Raw genomic sequence first — 24,880 nt, forward strand, 5'->3', positions numbered from 1 at the left:
GATGGTTGTGGAGTAGGGTTTTTTTTTAAAAACTCTCTAATACAACTTTATTTTCAAAATTAACAAGACAGCAAAGGAGACACAGTTATAAACCCATCAGCGACCCTACGGAGTAATACCTATTGCAGCAGAAAATTTTAGAGGCACGTGGGAGATATACACAAGCTGGACCAGAAGCAGAATGTCCTCTAGCAAACTTCATTTCTTACAGCAAGCTACAAATGTTGCTTTCATCTTCAGAGACGGAGAGAGAGGGAGAGAGAGCGAATGCTTTACATTGCCTGCGGAGTGTGAGAAATTCACTCGCCTCTACCTTGCCTTGTGGCTAAATAGCTGACCTCTGCTTTCAGCACTCTCTACTCTCTTAGCTGTTCAAAATGACTGTATTGGTTTGCATATTCATTCTGCAGCAAGATTTGGGCACACACCATTTCAGCCTTGCAGGGCATTTATATTGGCCAAAACTTGATTGAAAAGGGACAATTTCAACTAAACAAATGTGAGATGCTTTTTGTTTCTGTTGGAATCAGAGATACGGCTCCTGTTCAAGCGCAATCCTTGGAACTTTACAAGTCAAACGAAACATTACTGGCTCTTCTATTGTAAATAACGATTAGTGTGATGTAAGTGCTGGTGAAAGGTGCCAGACTGAAAGCCATGGGACCTTAGGCCCTGAACCCACAATACACTCAAGTACAGGTCTGTCGCATCTTACGCGCATTTAACATGCGCGATTTCAGCTTTACGCGGTCGACAAAAACAAAAAAGAGAAAAACAACAATTTTAATACTGTACCTGTAGTGCGGGCGATTCCGCCCGCCATTACACTCAATGTAATTTTGACTATACGCGATTTTCGCTTTACGCACTGACTGCGGAACGTAACCCCGGCGTAAGATGCGACAGACCTGTACACACTTAGGCCTGGTCTACACTGGGGGCAGAGGGGGAATCGAGCTAAGTTACGCAACTTCAGCTATGTGAATAACATAGCTGAAGTCAACATACTTAGATTGACTTACTGTGGTGTCTTCACTACGGTGAGTCGACTGCTGCCGCTCCCCCGGCAACTCTGCCTGCGCCTCTCGCTGAGCTGGGGTACAGGAGTCGATGGGAAAGCGCTTGGGGATCGATTTATCGCGTCTAGACTATACGTGATAAATTGATCCCCGCTGGATCAATCGTTGCATGCCAATCCGGCTGTAGTGAAGACATACCCTTAGGTTTAAGGATGTGAGTCAACCCTTTGAGTTAATGGGACTATTTATGTGTTGAAGTGCTTTGTGGGATTGGGACCCAGGTCCTCTTTTTATCTGTAGAACAAGTATAGCACAGGCAATAGCAGGGAACCTGGCGCACACCTCTACACCGAAATATCCTGATCCAGAAAAAGCACCTATGGGGTGCAAGGGCAACTCACACTTCCTGCCCATTCAGATCTTGGCCTCTTTGCTGAGGCTGAGCAAGAGTTGCGGTTCAGGTTTGTATGATACAGAACCCTAGGCATTAGGAAGCAAACGCAGACCCCTCTGTCATGTCACATAGGGCACCCGACAACCATCAGAGGATGATGGAGGAGATTTTCAAAGACATAAATGACAGTTAGGGGCTTAACTGGCCTTTGTGCCTTTGAAAATCTCATCCACGATCTTTAAATTATTACTGACCTGAACTAGATACAAAGCAGTAACCTAGAGGTCAAAGACTCCCTAACCCTTTGCCATCTCCCTGAATCATCCAGTTCCCTTTATTATTTCTAAGTTGGGTTGGCTACTAAATTCACCTCCTAGGCAACGAGTGCTCCGCTGTCTTGCAGAGTACATTTATTCTCCAATCCAACCACTTCTCAGACCCAACCCCACTTTTCCAGTCTCAGGCATCTCTTGAGCAGAGACTGCTAACTGTGTTGCACAATAGAACGGTTTCATGATGGGGACAAGTGAGAATCAAGAGAAGAGACAAACAAATTCATTTTCCTTTTGTGACCTGAAGTGGATTTAAGAACCCAGGTTGACATTAAACATCTACACTAAGCCCCTGTCCATCTGGCCTGCTCTTAAATGGTAGCGTATATACACATTTCTGCTCTTTCTAGTCTATTCTCCTGTCTCAGCTGAGAGGTACAGTCAGAAGCTCAGATGCCACAGCATACTATAAACACAGAGTGAGATGTTCACAATATATTTCATATTCAGTGGGGCTCATTTAGAGCCAGACTGTGTCATTTAGGCACAGTCAGTACTAAGGGGTGGAGTGGCGTCGTTCCACCTCAGGAGGGCAGAATGCTTCCTGGAGCTCCCAGGTACGCAGACGCCACATCCCTTTTGTGGGAAGCAGCTTGTAACTTGCTGTGATCGCCCACCTGATGCAGAGGGGTCACTGGATTTATGGCGCCTTTGTGGAGCAGCATGTGGAATTCTGCCTGGCACTTTGGTGGGTCACATAAGCATGGGGACGTCTTTTTATGCCCTCACCTCCCACCATGTACCCCAAGTCAGCCAGGAACAATCATGCCGTTAATGATTCAATATTAAAAATTAAGGGTTTTTTTAAAAGGCTTCCCTTCCCCTTCCATTTTCTTTCCTTACTGTATCATTTTCATGTAATATTGGAAAGCATTTCTTCATTGTTTGGACTAATTTCCAAACAGATTAAAAACTGTTGTAGCAGTCAAGCTTCAGTTCCTTCGTTTATTAGATTCAGAAGACAGCAAATTCCTTAAAATACAGATATAAACAATTATGGTAATACATTCTGAGTTTATAATTAGTTTTCATCACATGAAACGTACAGGATTGTGGTTTCAATTTTTTACCCCCCTCCAACCCTACTCTGATTTCAAAGTGTTTGTGCCTTTCCACTCCCATCCTTCTTTCTGATTCCTGACGTGCCCTGGGCTAAGGGATAGTGACTTATCTTTCAGATTCAATGAAATGCACGAGAGAAGGTCACAAGTACTGAAAAGGCAAATATATTATTGTCAAAATAAACATGGCATTTCTAGTCATTCTTCCCTTTGTGTCAAAAAATAAAACAGCGTCAGCTTTCACTGGAATCTGAAGCTTTCGATTCATATTTCACAGTGGGATCAGAGCAGAAACTATTTAACTTACCCAACAATTAGGATTGTGGGTAAATAACGTACAATGATGATAATCTTTAGAATAGGGGAGAGTTACTATTTTCAGACAGTGTCCTGGGGAGAGATTTGCCCTCAGATAGATACATGCAACTCCCATCTACTTCTCAAGGACCCAGATCCTCAAAGGTTTCAATTTTAATGGGATGATTTCAATGGGAGTTAAGCACTTAGATAACTTTGAGGATCTGAGTCTAGGTGCCCGATCCTGCCCCACTTAAGTCAATGCCCTAGGAGCTTTGTTGAAAGTGCATTTGGCCCCTTGTTATTATTCTAATACTGCAAGATCCTCAATGTAAGTTCGGTTTTAATGATTTTGTCTTGCAAACTCAGCCAGGACTTGAGCTGAGTTATATCTATAGATATAGGATGTGCTGATCATTCAGAATAAATAAATAGATATCCAAATGGCAATTTGGCCAAGACACCAGGGTTGATACACTTCTACTCTTGCAAAAAAATGCGGTGGGAACTTTAGCAACAAGTGCCTGGCTTAACTGGTCATATGAAAGGGGGCCCGGCAGCAGTCCATCGCCACCTAATGCTATGCTAGTTCAGTACCAACTCAGTGGTGGTCATGAAGCATTTATTTTCCCATCCAAGTTCTGACCAGGCCGGACCTTGATTAGGCTGAGAGGGCTGAGGACATAAACAACCAAGACAGTGTGAGTGAAGGCCACATATGACATGCTGTACAGAGTATGAATAATACGTTCTGGGCCCAAACGGTCTTGTAACTCCTCACACTTGGCAGTGGATAATCTTGCACAAAAAGCCATTAATGCACAATTTAAAAGACCAAAAGCTCTCCGATACCAAGGCCTCTATGTAAGCTGGGTAATGTTTGTAAAACAAATCACTATCGTGGTGATGTACAGTGCATAATGGTGGGTCACAAGTGGACTAATGTAAGATCCTTCTGAGGCCAGCTTGAGGGAATATTGAACCTGCATATGTTTAAACATTACGTTAGAGTCAGAGTGTATTTGTTTCTATTTATTTCCCTCATCAAGGCAATTTATACAGACTGGAATAGACAGAGACAGGGAGGTTAAATATTCAGGGTGGGGATTTAGCTGCATGAGTCCCATTCAGGTTAATGGGAGTCACATTGCTAAGTCCCTACGTGTGGCATGCTGAATAGTCAGTCATCCCTGTACTGACTGCCTGGGCAAGAGCTTAGCATTAAACAGAAGCCACACTGGAGAAAAATCTCATTTGATGAGTTAAATGAAATGACTATTTTAGACGAGAGCGAGTCCCACTGTAATTGCGATTTTGTTTGGAAGCTTAGATATATTGAGCGTTAAGGAAGAGAGGAGATTAAGATTTCATAGAAAGGGAAATGCTTCTATTTACCTTGCTGAGATCCTTTATAGGCCCTGGAGACCAGCAGTCTGGCCGTAAGATGTCACTCAGGGTCTGATCCGATGAAGTGCCAAGCGGCTCCTGAAAGACACCAAGCAAATTCCATCACAACGGGAGGGAGTGTTGCTGAGCACGTTGCAGGAGCAGGGCCTTAGTAAAGGGATGGCCTCAGACACAGACGTTGTGGACTGAGTGCTGGAATACAGCTCATGGTCGCACTCCCTCATGACAGTGAAATGCAGCTCGTGGAGACTAACCTTTCCAGCGTGCGACACACCACCTGGATCTGAGTGGCATTCCCTGCTGCAATCTCTACTCTCCATGCACTGCACCCCTATAAGAACCTGGAGGGTGGCAACAACCTATTTCTTTTTTATACAAATTAACAACACCTCCCAGGCCCTCAGTCGAGCAAATTTGGGCCTCTGGTTTCAGAACACCTTGAAAATGCCAGCCCCCGGTGTTCATGATGAAGTAACTCAAGAAATACATACAGCTGTTAGCTTCATAAAAGCCAAACTTCTCTATCTTGTCCCACTTTCGAAGTGCTGCCCACTTTCTCCAGCACGTCTGTCCACCTGTAACAAAAGATAAGGGTTAAAAATCCTTTCTGCCCCCAAAGAAGTATAGTAGATTATCAGCCAGAGCATTCAAACTATAGGTCAAGACTTCAAGTCCGCTATGGCACATTTTTTCCAGTGGCTGTAATCTTAGGTTTGGCAATTGATCCAAAGAAATTTACCCAGTACTGAAGAGTTAAATCATGAATAGTATTAGCACAGCTCCATCCGGTAAAGTACAATTCCCCTGAGATGACTTTTAGCATGAATGCAACAGCGATACTTTCTGTTATGAACCGTACCTTGGTTTCCAACTACAGCATGCTGGGCCATTGTTTTTGTAACTTAGGCCTGGTCTACACTAACACCCCAATTCGATCTAAGGTACGCAACTTCAGCTACGTGAATAACGTAGCTGAAGTCGACATACCTTAGTTCGAATTTACCGCGGTTCAGACGCGGTCCACACACGGCAGGCAGGCTCCCCCGTCGACTCCGCGGTACTCCTCTCGCTGACGTGGAGTACCGCAGTCGACGGCGAGCACTTCCTGGTTCGAATTATCGCGTCCACACCAGACGCGATAAATCGAACCCGGAAGTTCGATTGCCAGCCGTCGAACTACCGCGGTAGTGTAGACAAGCCCTAACTCTTTATTAACACTAAAAGTTCATAGGTGCTATCAGTGGTGTGATAAGCAAGTGACAGTCCCCTTTTGTCTGGCTAGCTTTCGTCTTCATTCCCAGTTTTAGTAACCTTGGGGGAAAAAACCCACCACAAAACAAATTACAGTAAGTATTGGCCCAGATGACAAATTTGCAAAGATGCTACAGCGAGTGCAGCAGACTCCAAAATGGGGCAAGTCTCTGCTCCTCTTGAGAATTGCGCCTTCATAGACTTTACTCTGTAGGATGATTCGATATAGCAAAAAGGTGTGAAACAGGGAAATCCAGGCCCAGGTAATTCAGCTCACGTTTGAAAGGAGGTTTTGCTTGTTGATTAGGTAATCCTTCTCAGGGAAATGCATGGCACCAACTGCTTTTCATGCTAGATTAGTGCTCCTGTGGTCAATTTGCTTTTACTAATGTCAGGGCCCCACGGAGCAGGTTCATCTGTCGCATAGCAACTGCTTCAGCAGCAGTGGAGGTAGCCATGCATAAAAGATTACACATGATGGCAGGGCACAAGTGTGAAGATTTTCAAAATTAGATACAATCTCAGCAGGAATATGAACTGCAGAATTGACATGGAAGGATTTTTTCAAGTCATCAAGTTTCCATATTTATCAGAAAAAGTAGTTTAACTGCAGTGCTCAGAAAACTCAGAGAATTTAGAGGGCACTAATTTTGAGAAAAAAATCCTTAGCAATACAGAAATAAAGGTAAACAAAAAGCCCCACAGGTTTCCTGCCGACCGCAAGGCCTTCTTTACTTGCCACATGCTATAAATGTCCTTAGGAGAAGAGAGAATCTACAATATTTTATGTACCTTTTCAATAGGTTGCACTCAAAATTTTTCCACCATCACTAGCAAGAGTGGGTGGGATAATTCAGACGACTTCAGTTATAAAAGAATATAGAAAGTTTACACACACCTCAATCGCCACTATTATTGTAAACTGCCTCTCCCCATTACCAGCTTGTAGTGTTTGCCATAGATCTCAGGTCAGTGTTGTCCCACAATCAGGGTCTCTAGGAATGTAATTTCCAAACTACATAAAATCTTAGAGGGCAGATAGATGGATATATTATTAAATAATGTATATAATATCTAACACTTATATAGCACTTTCCATCAGAAGAGCTCAAAGTGCTTTACAAAGGAGGTAGGCACCATAACCCTATTCTATAGATGGGGAAACTGAGGCACAGGGAAGTGACATGACTTGGCCAAGGTCAGCCAGCAGGCCACTGGCCAAGCTGCGAATACCACCCAGGACTCCTGAGTCCTAATCCAGTCCTTCAGTGAAAAAAAAAAAAAGTCAGGTAATGGCTTTTGTTCCCAAAAGGGATTTCTTTTTTTCCTCTGTTCCTAAATTGCAGTGCAATTGTTATGGGAATTTTTAAAAAATGCTTTTGTGTCCTTGCAGAAAGCACGCCTTTCCCTTGGATGGGGAGGACAAAAGACTCAGATAATGCAGCCAGGAGTGGTGGCTGTTCCTTCTGCACGCAGAACTAGCAGATTGCGGAAAACGAGAACCAGGGGGGTAAATCCGGCTAATGAAGCAGCTCAGGTGCGGCATCTTGAGTTACTTCCATCCTACAATGATTTTAAAGCCAAGCCACAGATGGTACCAACTATTTTGAAGGCTAAGAGATGTTTGCAGGAAATCTAAGAGAAAGCTGTTCATCCCGTCGCCTCAGTGCTTTCATTTAACTAGCGATAATTAACTCCCTTCTCAGAGTTAGGAATTTAGAAACCATTTCTGTCCCTGGGTAAACTGTTTCTGGGTAAGAAATTATATTGTGATTGTTGCTATCTTTGATGCGAAAGCACTTTTATTAGGACAATGATGACTCTTTTTACTCATGTGAGAGAGAGAGAAAGTGAAGACGTGGCTCTGCAGTGGAGAAAGCAGTTTGTTAGGAATGGCCTTTTGCTGCAAAGAGCTCAGGTCTTCCAGATTAATTTTTGGATTATATAGATTTCCCAGGGATAAAACAGCTATCCTCTGTCTCTGAGGAGGACAGAACGGTAGCTGCTCTGGCTAATCTAAAGCAGCAGCTTTTCCCTTTGAGGGTGTCAGTAATCCTAAAGATTGGTAGATAAAATAATTGTAGTTCTCAGGGGTTAAGTTTGAAGACTGGAGCCATTTCTGTTAGAGGAGCAGTTTATTAAACTGACAAAGCCACACTTCGGTGTCCATTGACTCTCCTCCAGCCAGTCACAATGTTACTTCCTCTGGGTTTGTTTGGGATATTTTGTTCAGGGAGGGGGGGCAAGGAAATAATTTTTCAGGGGGGAATCACAGCTATTGCAAAACCAAAAATTCTCCCCTGCCATGAGAGAGGATAATGCCTTGCAGTTCAACTGGGCTTTTCATCTGCAGATCTCAAAGCACATTACAAACTCTAATAATGAATGTCATCCTCCTCCGTAAAGGTAGGAAAGTGTTGTTAGCCCCATTTCCCCAATGGGGAAACTGAGGCACAGAACACTTAGGGGGCATGCTCCAAGTCACACAGCAAGTTAATGGCATAGGTGGGAATAGAACCCTAATTCCCCGGCTGTGCTGTAACCACACCACACCACACCATGTTCCCCTGGTTCTATCTCCAACCCCATGTTCCCCTGGTTCCATCTCGGACCCCGGGTTCCCCTGTTCCATCTCCAACAGATACCAAAAAGCAATACACACCCCACCTTCATTAAAATTGCACTAGTAGTAACTTTGGAAAATGCCTTCCCATGCTGAAATTTTACAAAACCCCTATCTATTCTCTAAACAAGAAGTACAACGTTGTTCAAGTCCCACCACCTCAAACACACCCAGGATGCTGCACTGGCTCATGTTTGCAGGTTTGTGCATTTATGTCCATCTTGTCTTCCCTGGCTGCCTAATCCTTTCTTGTGAACAATGTATGGCCATGATCCCATAATCATAGCCAGCTGAGTAGATTCCCATTAGAGTCAACAGGGCTCCCTGTGGTCCTAAAGGTCTGAGTGCAGGATGAGGCCCAAGATATGCAATGTTATAAGAAGAGTGAGGTTCCTGCACATGCCCAATCCTGCCTACATACAAGAGAGAGTATAATGTGACACTGATGTGAATATGAATAGGAAGAGAAGAGAGGCTACATCTATTCCACCAGTAATATCATATATGGAGTTATACCTATCTCATAAAACTGGAAGGGACCCCAAAAGGTCATTGAGTCCAGCCCCCTGCCTTCACTAGCAGGACCACGTACTGATTTTGCCCCAGATCCCTAAGTGGCCTCCTCAAGGATTGAGCTCTCAACCCTGGGTTTAGCAGGCCAAATGCTCAAACCACTGAGCTATCCCTCCCCCTATTTGGAATAGTGATCAGGAAACCATGCTCTGATGTTCCATATACTAGAAAGCCACAGAAAATATTCTGAATACTCTGTTTATGATTGTTGCAATCATTTATTTGGTTTCCATCACTGTGGTATCTAGTCACCTCATCCCCACCCGGAAAATAGGAATTGCCAGACTGGATAAGAATAGAGGTCCCCTTTGTTTGATATCCTGTCTCTGAGAGCAGCCAGCACCAGAGATAAGTGACAGCAATGCTTCAGTTATGGGATAACCTGCTCCCAGGGCAAGTTTCCTCCTAACCCCCAATAATTACAGGCTGGCTCATACAGCAGGAGGGTTTATAGCCCTTCCAAAATTTTGTTTATTTTTTAATATGTGCTGTTAAAACTCTGGATGATCTTGTTATCTGTAAGAATAGCTAATCCTTTTTGGAACCCCACTGAACTCTTGGCCTCAATGATATCCAGTGGTAAGGAGTTCCGCAGGTGGAGTGTGTGTGATAATATATTTCCTTCTCACTTTTTAATTTGCCCACTTTCCGTTTTATTAAATATCCCCTTGTACTTGTATTATGAGAATGAATGAACAGAAGATGTACCATCTCTGTTCCATTCATTATTTTGTATACTTTATAGTCCCAATCTGTTCGGTTTCTCTTCACATAACATTTAATGTATGTGTTCCCCAATAAAATTAGTATAGTGTACAATGCAAAGATCTACTGAAGAATGTTTATTGCCTAAAGAACAATATTAATATTTTTCCAGTGAAGGTAGATTGGTTTTTTTTTGGCTGTGCCAATTTTATCAGAATGTCTGTGGTTATACATCCTGGCAAAACTGTATTTAACTTTAGGAAGTCTTTAATTCATATCTGGTGGGTTTTGATGGAATTAATTTGGATTATATCCTCCCTATCTGTTTTTAAAAATATTTTCCAATGCACCAGAGTATCTTTCCTGTCAGCTCGTGTATTCTAGACACATTTGTTTCCTTCATTCTGAATTCTCTAAAAGTCGGACTGTAAAGAGAACAATACTTGGTGCTACTATGTTTTTCTTATAACTATTTCAAATCTAATGATACGATCACTGAATCCTATTTGTGCAGCAACTTGTGTTTTATTAATCAGACGTGGTGTGTTTTCCAAAACACAGGCCAGAGCAGAGTCTGATCTTGTGGGTTCCATCACAAAGACACTATCAGGACACTAGCATCTGAAAGAGTGTAACTTCATGAGCAAGTGTCAGGGTATGTCTACACTACGGGATTAATCCGAATTTAGATAATTCGAATTTGGGAAACAGGTTGTATAAATTCGATTGTGCGCGGCCACACTAAGCACATTAATTCGGTTTTTAACCACATTAATTCGGTGGTGTGCGGCCACACTACCTCATTAATTTAAACACAGTAATTCAGTGGTATGCGGCCACACTAACCCTAATTCGAATTAACAAAATCGATTTAGGCGCTACTCCGCTCGTCGAGGTGGAGTACAGAAATCGATTTTAAGTGCCCTTTAATTCGAATTAACTGGCTCTGTAGTGTGGACGGGTGAAGGGTTAATTCGGATTAACGCAGCTAAATCCGAATTAAAGTCGTAGTGTAGACCAGGCCATAGTTTCACTTCTCTCCACCCACCAAATGCTGAAGTAATTGTGACCCCTACTTTAAAGAATGTATAAGGTTGTTCTGTCTGATACATTCTTCTTTTATCTGCATATGAATTTACTAATCTATTTTCTTATACCATTCTGGAAATTTAATCCTATGCATCTTTCTTTTTTCCTTCTTTTCCTTATCTTACATATTTATAACACACTGGTTATTTTCTTGCTGTAGAGTATCCTTTCTCTCTACATATTTCTGTACTTCACTGAGTTTCCCCAATTTACCCCAATCTGATTTTTCCAAATTGTAATATACGTTTTTAGACTTTTTATGCAAAAGATAATTCAAGCAATTTTGTGTTGTATAAGTACAGAGAAAAATTGTTTGTTTGTTTGTCTTTTGGTAATAACATTTTCTTTCTTGAAGGAACAATCACCTTTTCCATTTTATTACATTTTATATCTTCCTCATTATACTTTTTGGCTTAATAATATTTTGCTATCACCTACTTCCACTTGAGATTTGGTTCTTCTTGATAGTCATTCCTACAATTAGCATTTGCTAATTAGAAAAACCAACATAATATTTCACTGTTAATAGCCACTTTGTCCTCTTTTCTTCTCTGGTCAGGCATAGCTCATTTCTCCTACCCTGTGCTATTTAATTCCCACAGCGGCATTATCTCAGTGCAGATCCTACATCTTCCATCCATCAGTAGCAAACCAAGCTGTTTGTTCATCAACATCTCCCAGCCCCATCAATGACCAGAAGTAAACTCGAAGCCATCACTTTCCATCATCCTCTCTTTCATGTTACCCAGCATGCCTAAACTTTCAAAACCTCCTGATTTTTTTTATTTAATTAATTCATCCTACCCACATGGAGGATGAAAACCAGCCCCCTCTTTGCTGTATTCAGTGTTTGATTCCTACCCTCACTGTCTCTAGAACCGCAACAACAAATATATTAAAGATTAAGGGGTGTTCAGAGACTATGGTTTTGGGGGCCACAGGAGTACCCAAGATGATAAATAGTGAGTTAGACATCCATAGATGACACTGAATTTCTTTCCTCATGACCTAATTCTGCTATCATGGAGCTGGTTGATCCACATAGGATCCAATCAGTTTTATCCGTGATATAGACACTAAAAGTTACTCATAGCAAGAGATAGTCAATTCTGTTTCAAAATGGAGGCAGTCTGGATTCAACAGTCTGTCTACCCACCAGGAACAATTCTGCTACCTGGGGTCTGTTGATGGTGTGGCAGAGGAGGAGAAAACTTTTTTAGCTTCTACCACCTGCCAGGGAAAAGACCTTCAAAAACTACCTATGCCATATGTGGAGTGCAATAACTCCAGCCAGCACGCCAACCACATCCACTTCCACCTCTATATGGTATACTCTGTGAGGATGGCGTAATTAGTCCTGTGTCCCTTAGTTCTAGTCTCGCCAAGTTTAATTATATAATAACCCGTATCTGGTTTAAATGTTTCAGTCATTCACCTCTTAGTCACCTTTCCTTGGAGCTAAATAATCCCCATTTCATCATTGTCTCAAGTACTGATGAGCCCCTCCAATCCATGAACTGTTTGGGTAGCCCTCTGCCATACTCTATCAAGTTTAACTCTATCTGTTTTCTACTCTCATGACCAAAATTGGACTCTATACTTCAAGTATGCTCTAACCACTACAGGGCTTTCTGACGTGAAAACAGAAATGTATTGGATTTGTTACATATATACCTCCTCCTTAATGCATGCCAGCATCCTATTAATTTTCTTCAGTGCTGCTGTATGCTGAACTGAGAAGTGTTGGATCAGTTCCTACACCAGAGGCTTTTTTCCTCCCCATATTAACTAAGTCCATCACCATTTCATCTATATTTAGCTTTGGCATTATTTCAATCTCAGTGCATCACCTTATTATAACCATCATTATTTATTACTGGTATAGTGGCAACAATGTACTAGATATTTTGCAGATTGGAATAAAGATAAGGTCACTGTCCTGATGAATTTGCAGTTCAGACACCCACCAGTGAAATTGCTCTTGTAAATTTAACAATTTTGGTTGGGATTTTTTTTTTTTGCATCTTCCATTACATATAGACACGTTAAATTTCCTCCTGCTCCACCTCTGAACCTGTCCAATTAAGCTACCAATATAATTCTATAAACAGTAACATCCTTCAGAGTTTTAACCACTGCCACTATTTGAGCATCACCTGCATTATTTAACCATCACATAAATATGGCCAAACAGGGATGGTCGGAGAATAAAGCTGATGCTAAAATTTCAGACCAACTGGCTGCATAAACTTTTTCAGAAACATGATCTCAGCCATTCCTAACAAACCAATCTATGATTAACCTGAAAGCAAGTCCTGTTAAGGAAACATATGTATGGATTCTTTTTTCTGGTCCAGAAAAAGATGATTTTTTTAAAATCAAATGTTTGGTCATTTAAGCTCCATAGGAATTTATGGAATCCAATACTTAGACAAGTTTTAAAGAGCATGAGACTTACCTAAATAAGTAGAAATCCTCGCTTGGAAAAGAAACTGGTGCAGTTTCAACAATGAGGACAGTTGTAAAACTATAAAATCAAATGCCATGTCCAGAGGTATGGCTACTGCAGATGATTTTCTTCTGATTTCATTATCATCCTGGAAAGGATAGCCCAGTGTTTAGGGAACCACCCTGGGGTGTAAGAGACTTGGTTCAATTCCCTGCTGTGCTACAGACGTCCTATGTGACCTTGGGCAAGCCACTTGGTCTCTCTGGCCCAGATCCTCAAAAGTATTTAGGCACCTAACCTTAAGTGCCTAAATCCCTGAGGATCTGTGACTCCAGCTTCCCTATCCTGTGCATGGTGGGAAAGTATTAAATATTGCAAGGTACTCAGCTTCTTTGGTCATGGTGGCCATATAAGTGCTCAAAATAGACAGATTTCCCAAAGTAGATGCCAATCAAAATCCCACCCCATTGGAAGTGAAGACAATGGCTTGTCTTTACAAAGCAACTAGCCATAAAGAGTCTGTGGATTCAGTCACTAGGCCTGGCCGAGTTGTGCTTGGCTCCCACGTTTGGGAGAGGACAAAGGTGACTGTTGGAGCAGCCCGGGGTCATTAGAGCATAGCAGTGCCAAAGCCTTGCAGCCAACATGTGCTTTGCACTGCCGGTTGTGAAGGAGGGTGATGGCACCCACAGCTACATGCCACGCAGGGATTCCCCAAACCAGCACATCCTCAGCTGGCTATTAAATCAGCATTGCCACCCCTTAGCACCACCAGAGTGCTGCAAAGGTGCTGGAGCCAGGCCAAAGATCTGCTCCAGTGTTCCTAACCTACTCCGACAGGGGCCATATTGCAGCAGATCAAACCAGGACCATAACAAGTAGTCCCTTGGACAGCACAATTGCTAAATAGGACATTTCTACCGAACATAAGTCTTCCACCTTGGACATGTTCCAGTCTGCATGGACAAATACAATAAGTCCCATTTCTAGAGAGAGAGGGGAAACTGTGTGAGAAAAGATCCTAGTACACGTCAAGTTTGGCACCATCTCTTCTGTTTCCTTATGCCATTCAAGAAACAACCGTAGTCCACATTCGGCTCCCAGTTATAGCCCTGCAACCCGTAATATCGCAAGGGTGTTAATGAGAGCTGAATATCATGCACTACATAGAGCAGTTATGGTAGTAGTTCATGAGAGGCACTGGTCAGCCTTCCCCAGAGTTTAGAAACTGCAGGCTCCTGAAAATTATAAAAACAAAAGATCAGTATCTCATCTGCCATAAATCAGAAAATCAGCATAGCTCAATGGGACCGAGTGGAGCATTATACCAGAGGATAATTTCCCCCAAAGTTTAGATTAACTACGTGTTGGGGTTTTTAGCTTGTACCCAAAGGGTAACTGAGGTGTGGGAAGTCATACCCAAATTATACTGGTCTAATCCACTTTACGGGGATTTAAGGATTAAAAACAGTAAGAGAATTACTTGGATGCCCATGGTTTAAATAAGATTAGATAATGAACGCTGTGCTAATGCTTTTAGCAAATAGGATTTTGATCATTCTTGCTCAGATGAAGATATTTGAGCTGAGCACCGAATTAGTGTTTCTGGAAAGAATTCCTCACCCCCAGCATGTTGTCAAGAACCTTGAGAAGAAATTGTTGCCACTGGAGGATCATCATTTGGGAGCAGATGGGGAAATCTCAGATGATCAATTTTCTGTGATTGTAGGGGGCAAAGGAATTTATGGGTTTTGGTCCTTCCTAACTTCTGTTACTAAGTTTTGGTCAGTAAAATATGAATAAGTTAATGAAAGCTATAAGCAAGCCAAGGCCACAGCAGACAACAATGGATGAAACCCTGGTGCAGTTGAAATCAAAGGGAGTTTTGCCATTGACTGCTTGGTCAGTAGGTTTGGTATAGTATCTTGCCATCATATGAAGAGCACCACTGGAACACTTGTTATGTGACAGCAACTAGCAGTCCTGGAAGATACTACCCATCAGCTCAGCCTGGAGAGCAGAAGCAGCGAATTCTTTATTCATAGAGCCTCCATATTTTGTCCTCTCTGAGGATTCAGCTGTCATTAAACCTTTTTTACCAAAGTAGTTTTAAATTACCGCATTAATTTCAAAATCAAGCAAAGTTCCTTAGTAAGTGCACCATTTTCATCAGGATTTGAAAGGATTCATTATAAAGTTGATTCAGTGAGAGCTCTCAAGTTATTACACCAAAAGAACAGCACAATTTGCACAATTCAATAAGCTCTTCAGGGTGGAGGTTCAAAATATTTGTGAAACCGAATTTGGAGATTCATGTAAAAATTTTAACAAGTGTTATTGGAGACGCATTTTGTAGTTTTTTTCTTCTATTAGCTTAAATATGGGCCTATTATAATATAGGGACCAAATCCTCAGCTGATGTAAATCAGTGTAGCTCCATTGACCTCAGCTGATTTACACTAGTTGAGCATATGATCCTTTAAAAAAGTACTTATTCCTGCTTCTTCATGTTTAACTACATCAGAGTCAACTGTCGGTGCTGGGAAAGGGTAGAGACGAGGGGAAAGAAACTGCTAACCATTGTGACGCCAGCTTTTAAAGTTTTCAAACATTCCTAAAGGTGCACACATTGTCACTAATAGGGGTAATATACTCAGTTACCTCAGGGTTTGTACAGACGCCTGCATAATGGTGTCCCAGTTCATGACAAGGGCTCCTAGATGCTACTGCAGTACAAATAAATTGTAAGAATAATCTTCATTTTTCCTAGTCTAGTGAGGCTGAGACCTCCTGGAATTTATTGCTAGGAATTATAAATGGTTAATGTGTAATTGCTGAGAATGAGAGGAAATGGGATGAGTTTAGACAATTGTTCAACCAAGTTCTGTAGGTCTGGGCACCATGTTTACCTCAGTGCTTCCTTTAACTTATACTCTGTCATGTTTTATTCTACTCTCTAAGGTACTTTTGAATATGGTTTGTAGGACATACACTTCTATTTTACCAAGTGTATTTTACTGTAAACGTAGGTGAACAAGGGGAATCTAAATACAGTCTTGTAGGCTGTGTGAAATGATGCAAGTATTCTAAGGGTTATAGCTCTACTTAGTAGTATGAAAAGCCTTTCATTTATTTTTACTACCCCTAGAAAACTGAGTTGAGAAACAATGACCAGCTTTCAGAGAAGTCCGGAGTGATTTTACACCTCACAAAGAAAGGTATAATAGTGATTTTCCCCAAGGTTACATAGTGACTCCAGTGTCTTCACTCCAGTAGAGCTTTGCTGTCAGAAAGTGGGGTGAGGGAGACAGAGGGTCTCAGACGTGTCATGGAGGCTCAGGGCTTTAGAGAGATTGGAAGAGTATAGGCAGAAAGTCTAGATCACTGTTTCTCAATGACCAGTCCGTGGACTGGCGCCGGTCTCTGAGATCTCCCTGACACAGTCTAGGAAGGCAGCAAGCCGGTCTCTGGTATCAAAAAGGTTGAGAAACACTGGTCTAGATCATAGGGTTCTGTGGGGCGAAACTACTGCTTGTTCCATGGGGCTGTGGGGAGGGCGGAGAGAGGGGGAACAATCTTTGCCATTTAAAGGAATGACTTGGGGAAAATTATGTGAGGGAAAACTGTGTTTTCTTCCCCACAGAAAGTCCTCTCATTGGTATGTCCATGGGTTGAGACTTCTGGGTTCAAGGACTTGAAGACAAGTCAGTGTCTGCAAAGCCAATGGACACAATGGCAGAAGAACAGGATACCCTATGCAGGACAGAATGGTCCAGGACAGAAGAGCCAACAGCAGCATAAATCTAAGGGAACAGCAATGAGTGACACAGACACAACATGAAGGACACCCCAAACTCCACAGCCTAGACAGAGGTTAGGAAACCACAAAAGACCGGAAAGCAGACTGCAGCAGATCATAAACTCAGAGGGCCCGGTGTGCAAATCAGAGTCAGGCACAGAGGCATCATAGCTGTGAACATTAGGTTTGTCTACAATAGATGTAGCTAATGAGACATCTGAATTGTGTGGTTTCCTTCTGGTAATCCTAGCCCTATTCCCTGAGTAGCTTTGTATGCAGTGCCAAATGTGAGGCCAGGAGGACAGGCGCCAGTGGAGATAGCAGATGATACTTCACCAGACTTGCACTAGCAGAACTGGATTTATATCCTTCCCTCTCAAAAAATGGAACTGCCATCTCATGGACACTACCGGAGAACAGAAGCCCTTAGGCTGTACCTGACCTTAGATGGCAACAGGCTGGCTCCAGAAAGCTTAATTTTTAGATCTTCCAGAATGGTGTAACCACTGACAACAATGGTCATTATGCTAGAAAAATCCACCTTCAGCCATCAATGGTTTAAATATTCAGCACACTTCTGGAGGACAAGTTCAGGAATTTGTTGATCCGCTTGACACCTATGGCTGTGTCATATCTCATTGACTGGCAATAGGAGGTTTCCCGCCAACGAAAGCTTTCAACTCTGGGATTAGCCTGTGCCACCCTCATGAGCCACAGTGGGGGTTTCTCACAGAGTCTGAGCAACAGACTCTGACTCTAAAGGAGTTAAGAAAGAACTTTTGAAACTGACAGCTAGTCCTCTTCAACCTCCAGCGTTGCATTCTGTTACAGCACTTTCCATTTGGAAGTCAAAACCCGCAGCCCAAACACAGCCGTTGTTGCAATATATATCTGTGATTATCCAAGGTTAGATTAGTAAAGCTGCTTTAGAGATTCCTCGAAATGAGCATATACCTTCTGTAAAGGTTAACTTAGAGTTACACAAAATGCATGAAAGATGAACAGTCTTCGGTATTAATGCTCATCAGAATTTTACAACGAATGAGCTACACGTCATTGATTATTTACAGAGAGCTCTACACCATCGTAATTCCAAAGTAATAGCACGATATATATACCCTGAAGCTTGTTGGAATGGAAAAATGTTACCAGTGATATTTGGTAAAATAAGTGCAGTATAAAGGTCATTGTGAGGAGGTGTAAAGTTACAAGATATCTTGGCCATGAAATTCAGTTGAAATAAATTCAGGATTTATTAATCTGTCTTTAGAATGACATGATGCATTGGCAAATCTGCAGTGAACAGAATTTCACTTAGGTTTTCGTTTTAAGGGGAAAACTGAAGAGGGAAAAAAAAACCCGCCCAGCTGCACAAAGATTTTAGAATGTTCCCACAGCAGAACTGCTGTTTTGACAGGGCTTTAGCTTCAACTGGCAGCATGTCCCATAAGAGTTTTTTCCTCCTTTCTTATACAAAGATAGTGTTTAGTATTGTATTTCTGTGTTTGCCTGGAGCAATCTGAGGTACTAGGTTTTTCTAATAGCTATTCACATTTGATTTTCATATTATGGCTGTTCAAGGTTTGCAATGGTGTTTTAGTTTTAATTTGACAGAAATTAATAAGGAGAAGGAGAAAGAAATCATACATCAGGACTGTACAGCAGTCCTGTCACACAGCCTAATTTGTTAGACAATAAGAATAATCTACCACTTCCAATTTAGACTCAGTAAAATAAACACATGTATATTAATGATTTTAAAATATTTCTGTTCAGCCAAGCATGTCTTCTTTATGCAGAATAGCATCAGATCAATAATTAGTTGCCATACATTTTAATAACCCGAGTTTTAGCTTAGGATTGTTTTTCATAATTTTGCATTTATGTTTGACAAGTTCAGGAACTGGTCTTATTTGAAAGAGAAACATTAATGCAAAAATTACTTCTCATTGTATTATTGCTCACCACATCTAATATGTAAATACCCAGACAAACTCACGCTCATATTAACACAGCGAGGATCATAGAAATCTTATAGACAAAGTCTATTTGTCCCACTTTACTCCACGCATTAGTATTCTCTATGGTACTCAATTATTCAGGGTTGTACTTTTAAATTAAAAATAGATATTGTACATAACTGATCATTTGAGTGGAAGAGCACGAAAATATCGTCAAAATGAAATATATGATAAGTTCCTTTAGGGTGCATTTCTGGTCAATGGAACATCATAGTGACATGACCTAATGTAAACATTTTACCCTTCATTATGGGTTTAAAAAAATGGGTCAGTGACTGGTTGTAATGTGGAAAACAAGGAAGGAGTCAGCAGAAATTGCTCTATAGTCAAACACAGCATGAACATATTATTTAATACTGGATGCATTTGTGCATAATTGCTGAGGAGTGTACGAACCGTTACCTTTAGTTACAAAAGCCATGACTGGCAAGAAAATATAATTTTTGGTCTAGGGAAATAATTTTTGTCCCAATGGTTTTACTCAAAATAATTTATTAATTACTATGTTGATTGCTGACAATTATGCAGGGATTCGGCAGATTCTGGAAAATTGCTCTGCCGGTAATGGTTGGGTGTTGTGGTGGACCATATGCCATGCTGCAATGAAAGGAAGCTTTCATCTCCTGCTCGGTGATGTCTGCAAAAATGACCCTCGCCAAGACAATTCAGTTTCCATGTACAGTAGCTGAGAACAGTGATCATTTGGCAGGGAGAACAAAAAGCCACAAGCACTCGAGAGTACTGGGTAGGGCCTGAAAAAGCTGCAGGACTTCTCTAATTGTTACCCAGGTGGTAAGGAGGTTTGAACACAAGACATAGGGAGCCAGGAACTCCTGAATTTTAGCCCACTTGTGACACTAAGGCCTTATCTACATTGGGAATTAGTACCAGTTACACCCCTTTGTGTAATTACACCAATGTAGTTGCACCAGTATAAAACCCTTATTGTAGACAAGGAAAGCTGTGATTTACATAGGCGGAGTTGACCCTGGTTTCAAGCAGAGGTCCTCGCCTACTCTAGAGGTTTGATTCTCCACTGCCCCGGCACAGCACTTTAATTTACACCACTGGTGGCAGAGGCCTGTCCAAAGTGGAGAATTGGGCATAGGGGAGCCTCCTCCTCAGACACATACTCTGCTTCCCCTTAAGAAGGGGGTATTCTGGTGCAGGAGACAGCAGAGCTGGTGATGGAGCCACCGTCAGCAGCTTTTTATACCTGGGTATTTCCTCTCCAAAGGAGGATTTCTCTGGCTGCTTTAAGTTCGAAGTGGAGAATGGGTTTACACTAGGGCAGCTCCAGCGATGGCAGAAATGGAGATCAGGCCTTTGTGGCCTTGGGCAAGTCACAATCCTTCTGCCTCGGTTTGGCCATCTATTGTACAGGCACAGTGCTTTATTCATTTATAGCACAGGGCTGTTGTGATCATTGTCACGGTTCAGGGCAACTGCACCTGTATTTCTCCCTCGGGGTCCACTAAGGCAGACGTTCTCAAACCAGGGGGCACCCTCACCTGCGGGGCATGGAATATATTGGGCGGGGGCGGTGTGAGAATCTTTAGGAAAAAAACAAACTTACTGCACACATTTTAATCACAGCAATGAATAGCCCATGTCACCCTTAATTCCGCGCTGCTGCTGGCATCGACACTGCCTTCAGAGCTGGGCACCTTGCCAGCAGCCACCACTCTCCGGCCACCCATCTCTGAAGGAAGTGCAAAAGTAAGGGTGGCAATACCTTGACCCCCCTACAATAGGCTTGTGAGGCAGGGGAGGCATAAACTACTACAGACACAAAGAAGGGGGTGTACAATCAAATAAATGTGAGGAAGAGATCTCTAGTAAGTTATTAGCATGTGTGTAGGTCAGGGATCAGCAACCTTTGGGGCTGTGGGAAGCGGCATGGGCCGAGGGATGTGCTGGCCGCCACTTCCCACAGCCCCCATTGGCTGCAGGTAAACAACGTGTCCCGGCCCACCAGCGAATTTCCCTGATGGGCCACGTGCCAAAGGTTGCCAATCCCTGATCTACACACATGCTAATAACTTACTAGAGATCTCCTCCCCACACAAATACCAGCAGTAGCTCTGGTAGAAGTCAGTCCTTTAAACCCCACCAAAGGGGTTTTTCTGTGTTTACAAGTTCATAACAGCTTTAGCTCAGAACTAGCATCCCCATTAATATGTTAGCCTTCACTTTATATAGTAATCAGCAGGCAAAGCTCCCTTCCTTGGCATAAGAACAAGGAAGTGTTTCAATTACCAGGTATTTGGCAAATTCAGCCAGCCCAATAACTCTTACATTTCCCTATAGCTGGCCAGGACTTCATTTCAGTGGAATATTTTGAACAAATAACTATCCTGAACTTCTATGAAAACTTATTTCCATCAGTTAGGGACTCTGATGCAACCTGTACTTCTGCCTCAGTCTTTAACATAAGAACATAAGAACAGCCATACTGGGTCAGACAAAAGGTCCAACTAGCCCAGTATCCTGTCTTCCAATAGTGGCCAATGCAAGGTGCCCCAGAGGGAATGAACAGAACAGGTAATCATCAAGTGATCCAGCTTCCGTCGCTCATTCCCAGCTTCTGGCAAACAGAGGCTAGGGACATCATCCCTGCCCATCCTGGCTTATAGGCAAGTAGATTGAAAAGACTGAGTTTTTTTCAGAACCTGGGGTTAGGGGTGGAGAGAGAGGAATTTGCATTCAACTCTCCTAGTTATTTCCCAAAAAATCTACTTTACATGTATTGTCTCAGAAGACCATTCTTGTCTGCCACATTATGCAATTTAATCCTTTGAGCATCCAGGCCCACAATAATACAGAACCTTTGCATTTAAGACAATTGACTCCAAAGATACTTAAACTAAATTAAAAAAGGCTTTTCAAAGATATTGAAGGAAATTGACATATCTGCCACAAAGCATAAATAATGTTTTTGAAGATCTAGGGTGCTTTATTACACTGCCAGGAATAGTCATCTGGGTGACACTTTGAAATAAAGGTTCCATTTTAACATGTTAATAAATGATTAATTGCTGTTATAAGCATGTTATGACACAAGTTGTGTGTGTTATAGATAGTTATAAGCCATGGCTATAAGCAACCTATTGACCCATTGGACTGTAGGATAATTTGTAACAATTGAGTAACCCTTCATTAAACATCCATTAATCATTTGCTATTATTTATAACAACTATTTATAAATGGAAGCTTAATATAATATCGTACCTTCATGTGTCTTAGCTATTTAGGGCCCGGTGCTTTCCCCCCCTGCATGCTTATAATTTCACACACTACATATACAGTCATGAGTGTGTGAGAATCTGGATTTCACAATAAGTGGTACACTCAGATCCCAGCACCTAGCCCAAGTAACTGGGCCCAATGCTGGGTAGATGTACAGTGGTGGAGGGTGAATAGCGTTTGTATTAAATTAACACTTCCCTCCCTTTATTTTAATAAACATCAGTCACTTTAAGCAGTTATAATTCTGCTTGCTAGAGAAAGTTGCCATTCAATTAATAATAAAGAGGTAAATATTCCAAATGATTCAGAAGACAAGAGCTCAAGGAAACACCATGATAAAAATAATTATTGCTCAAACTTACATAATCTAGACATATTATATATCTTACCACATACTGTGCAATTTGTTATATGCTTCAAAGTGGTCATCTGGGTAAAAACCCACCGCATAGTCCAATGAGAGTGAGGAATAGATTTGGCTGTATTGTTTTGTGTCCTCTTGTACTGAAAGCGAAGTATTCCTCAGGTTAGGATGGCCACATTTCTTCACATACAGAATTCTTTACTAAAGAAAGGGATAAAATTAACTCACTTATCTCAGTAACATATTACTGTTACCTGGAGTGGCAAATTCAGTGATCTGGTTTTAAATTAATACCACGGGACCGGAGATGTGGGACATTAATAATCTTCTCTAGACATTAGGACAAGTGATAGCCTTCTCAGTGGTACCAAAGCTTTATGCAAAGCAGGGAAATAATTGTGTTCTAGTCTTAAAATAGTTCTAATCTTAATTTTAAATGTGTTAGTTAATTCTTAGTGTGAAGGGAAAATACACTATAGTGTGAATTGTCAGGGAGAAGAGTAGTTTGGGTAAAAGTGCTTAAATGAATTCCCGACGAGCAGCATAGCCTAGTGAACTGACCATGGGTTTTGGGACCAAGGCCCAGATCCTCCAAGGTATCTAGGTGCCTATTGGTCTTAGTCCAGCATTTAGGTGCCACTGACATTTAGGCGCCTACATTCACTAAGTACCTAAATTTCCATCAGTTACAAAGCCATCTAAGCCCCAATGCTGCCCCCACAGCTAAGGAGTAGCTTGGAGCCATGGCTCAAGCCAAAGTCCTGGAGGCTCTGAAGCAGGATTTTCAGGCTAGGGAGGGGAATGCTGGCAGGGCCCAGTCCTATCGGTGTGCTCTGAACATGCCTAAGACCTGTTACCTGTCAGACTCTGCAGTAGGAGGGCCAGATGCAGCCCACCAATAGGTAGGGGGCAGCAGATAAACTGCACAAAAGACAGTCTGGGACCCATGGAAAGGCAGGGCAAGCATGAGAGAGGTCTGGCTCCTATTCAATATGTGGAGAGGGAGATGGGCTCAGTTGCTGCGGCACATGCTACCTAGGCACCTCAAACAGGTCAGCTGCTTAACTCATGGTCGAGGATCCCAAGCAGAGGGATCTATCAAAAAGTGCGAAGGTTGCGGATCTCTCGAGACATCTAGATAGGCTTATGTGTAGTGCTGGGGAGGAGCCGGTGGTCATGGTACATGTAGGTACCAATGACATAGGGAGGGATAGGTCAGAGGTCCTGAAGGCCAAATTTAGGCTGCTAGGTAAGAGATTGAAGTCCAGGACATCCAAGATTTAGTTGGTGTTGGTCCTGCTTTGAGCAGGGGATTGGACTAGATACCTCCTGAGGTCTCTTCCAACCCTAATATTCTATGATTCTATGGTAGCATTCTCTGAAATGCTTCCAGTTCCACATGCAGGGCCAGTTAGACAGGCAGAATGCAGGGTCTCAATCTGTAGATGAGACGATGGTGTAGGGAGGAGGGGTTTAAATGTATTAGGAACTGGGGAAACTTTTGGGAAAGCGGGAGCCTATACAGGAAGGATTGGCGCCACCTAAACCAAAATGGAACCAGACTGCTGGCACTTAAAATTAAAAAGGTCGTAGAGCAGTTTTTAAACTAAGGGCTAGGGAACGCCGACAGGTGCGGAGGCGCATGTGGTTCGGACATCCCTTAGGGGAGGATCTATAAATGGAGATTCCCTATGTCCTAATAAGGAGGAGAGGATGGAAGATGATCAAATACAGGTAGAATCTGATGAGAAACAGTCAAAAGAAAAAAAGTCACATTCAATTACATCATGTAATGGCAGACAGCAAAAAAGTGACAAGTTTTTAAAGTGCTTATCAGGGCCGGCTCTAGAATTTTTGCCGTCCAAGGCAAAAACAATTTTGGCCGCCCCCCCCGCCCCGCCTCAACTCCGCCCCTTCCCCAAATCCCCAGCCCTGCCTCCTCCCCCCAGGCTCTCAAGCCTGGGAGGGAGGGGGAGCAGCGGTGCGCGAAACAGCCGCTCGGGATCTCCCCCACCCTCCCAGATTTGAGAGCCTGGGAGGGAGCGGGAGACTCCGAGCGGCCGCGGCGTGGGCGCCGCTCCTCCCCCTCCTTCCCAGGCTCTCAAGTCTGAGAGGGAGGGGGAGCAGCGGCGCGCGAAATGGCCGCTCGGGATCTCCCCCGCCCTCCCAGGTTTGAGAGCCTGGGAGGGAGGGAGGGAAGGAGGGAGGGGGAGACTCCGAGCGGCCGCGGCGCTCTCAAGCCTGGG

This window comes from Terrapene carolina, unplaced genomic scaffold (assembly GCF_002925995.2).
Source record: "Terrapene carolina triunguis isolate 2854851 unplaced genomic scaffold, T_m_triunguis-2.0 Scaffold104, whole genome shotgun sequence".
NCBI lineage: Eukaryota > Metazoa > Chordata > Testudines > Emydidae > Terrapene > Terrapene triunguis.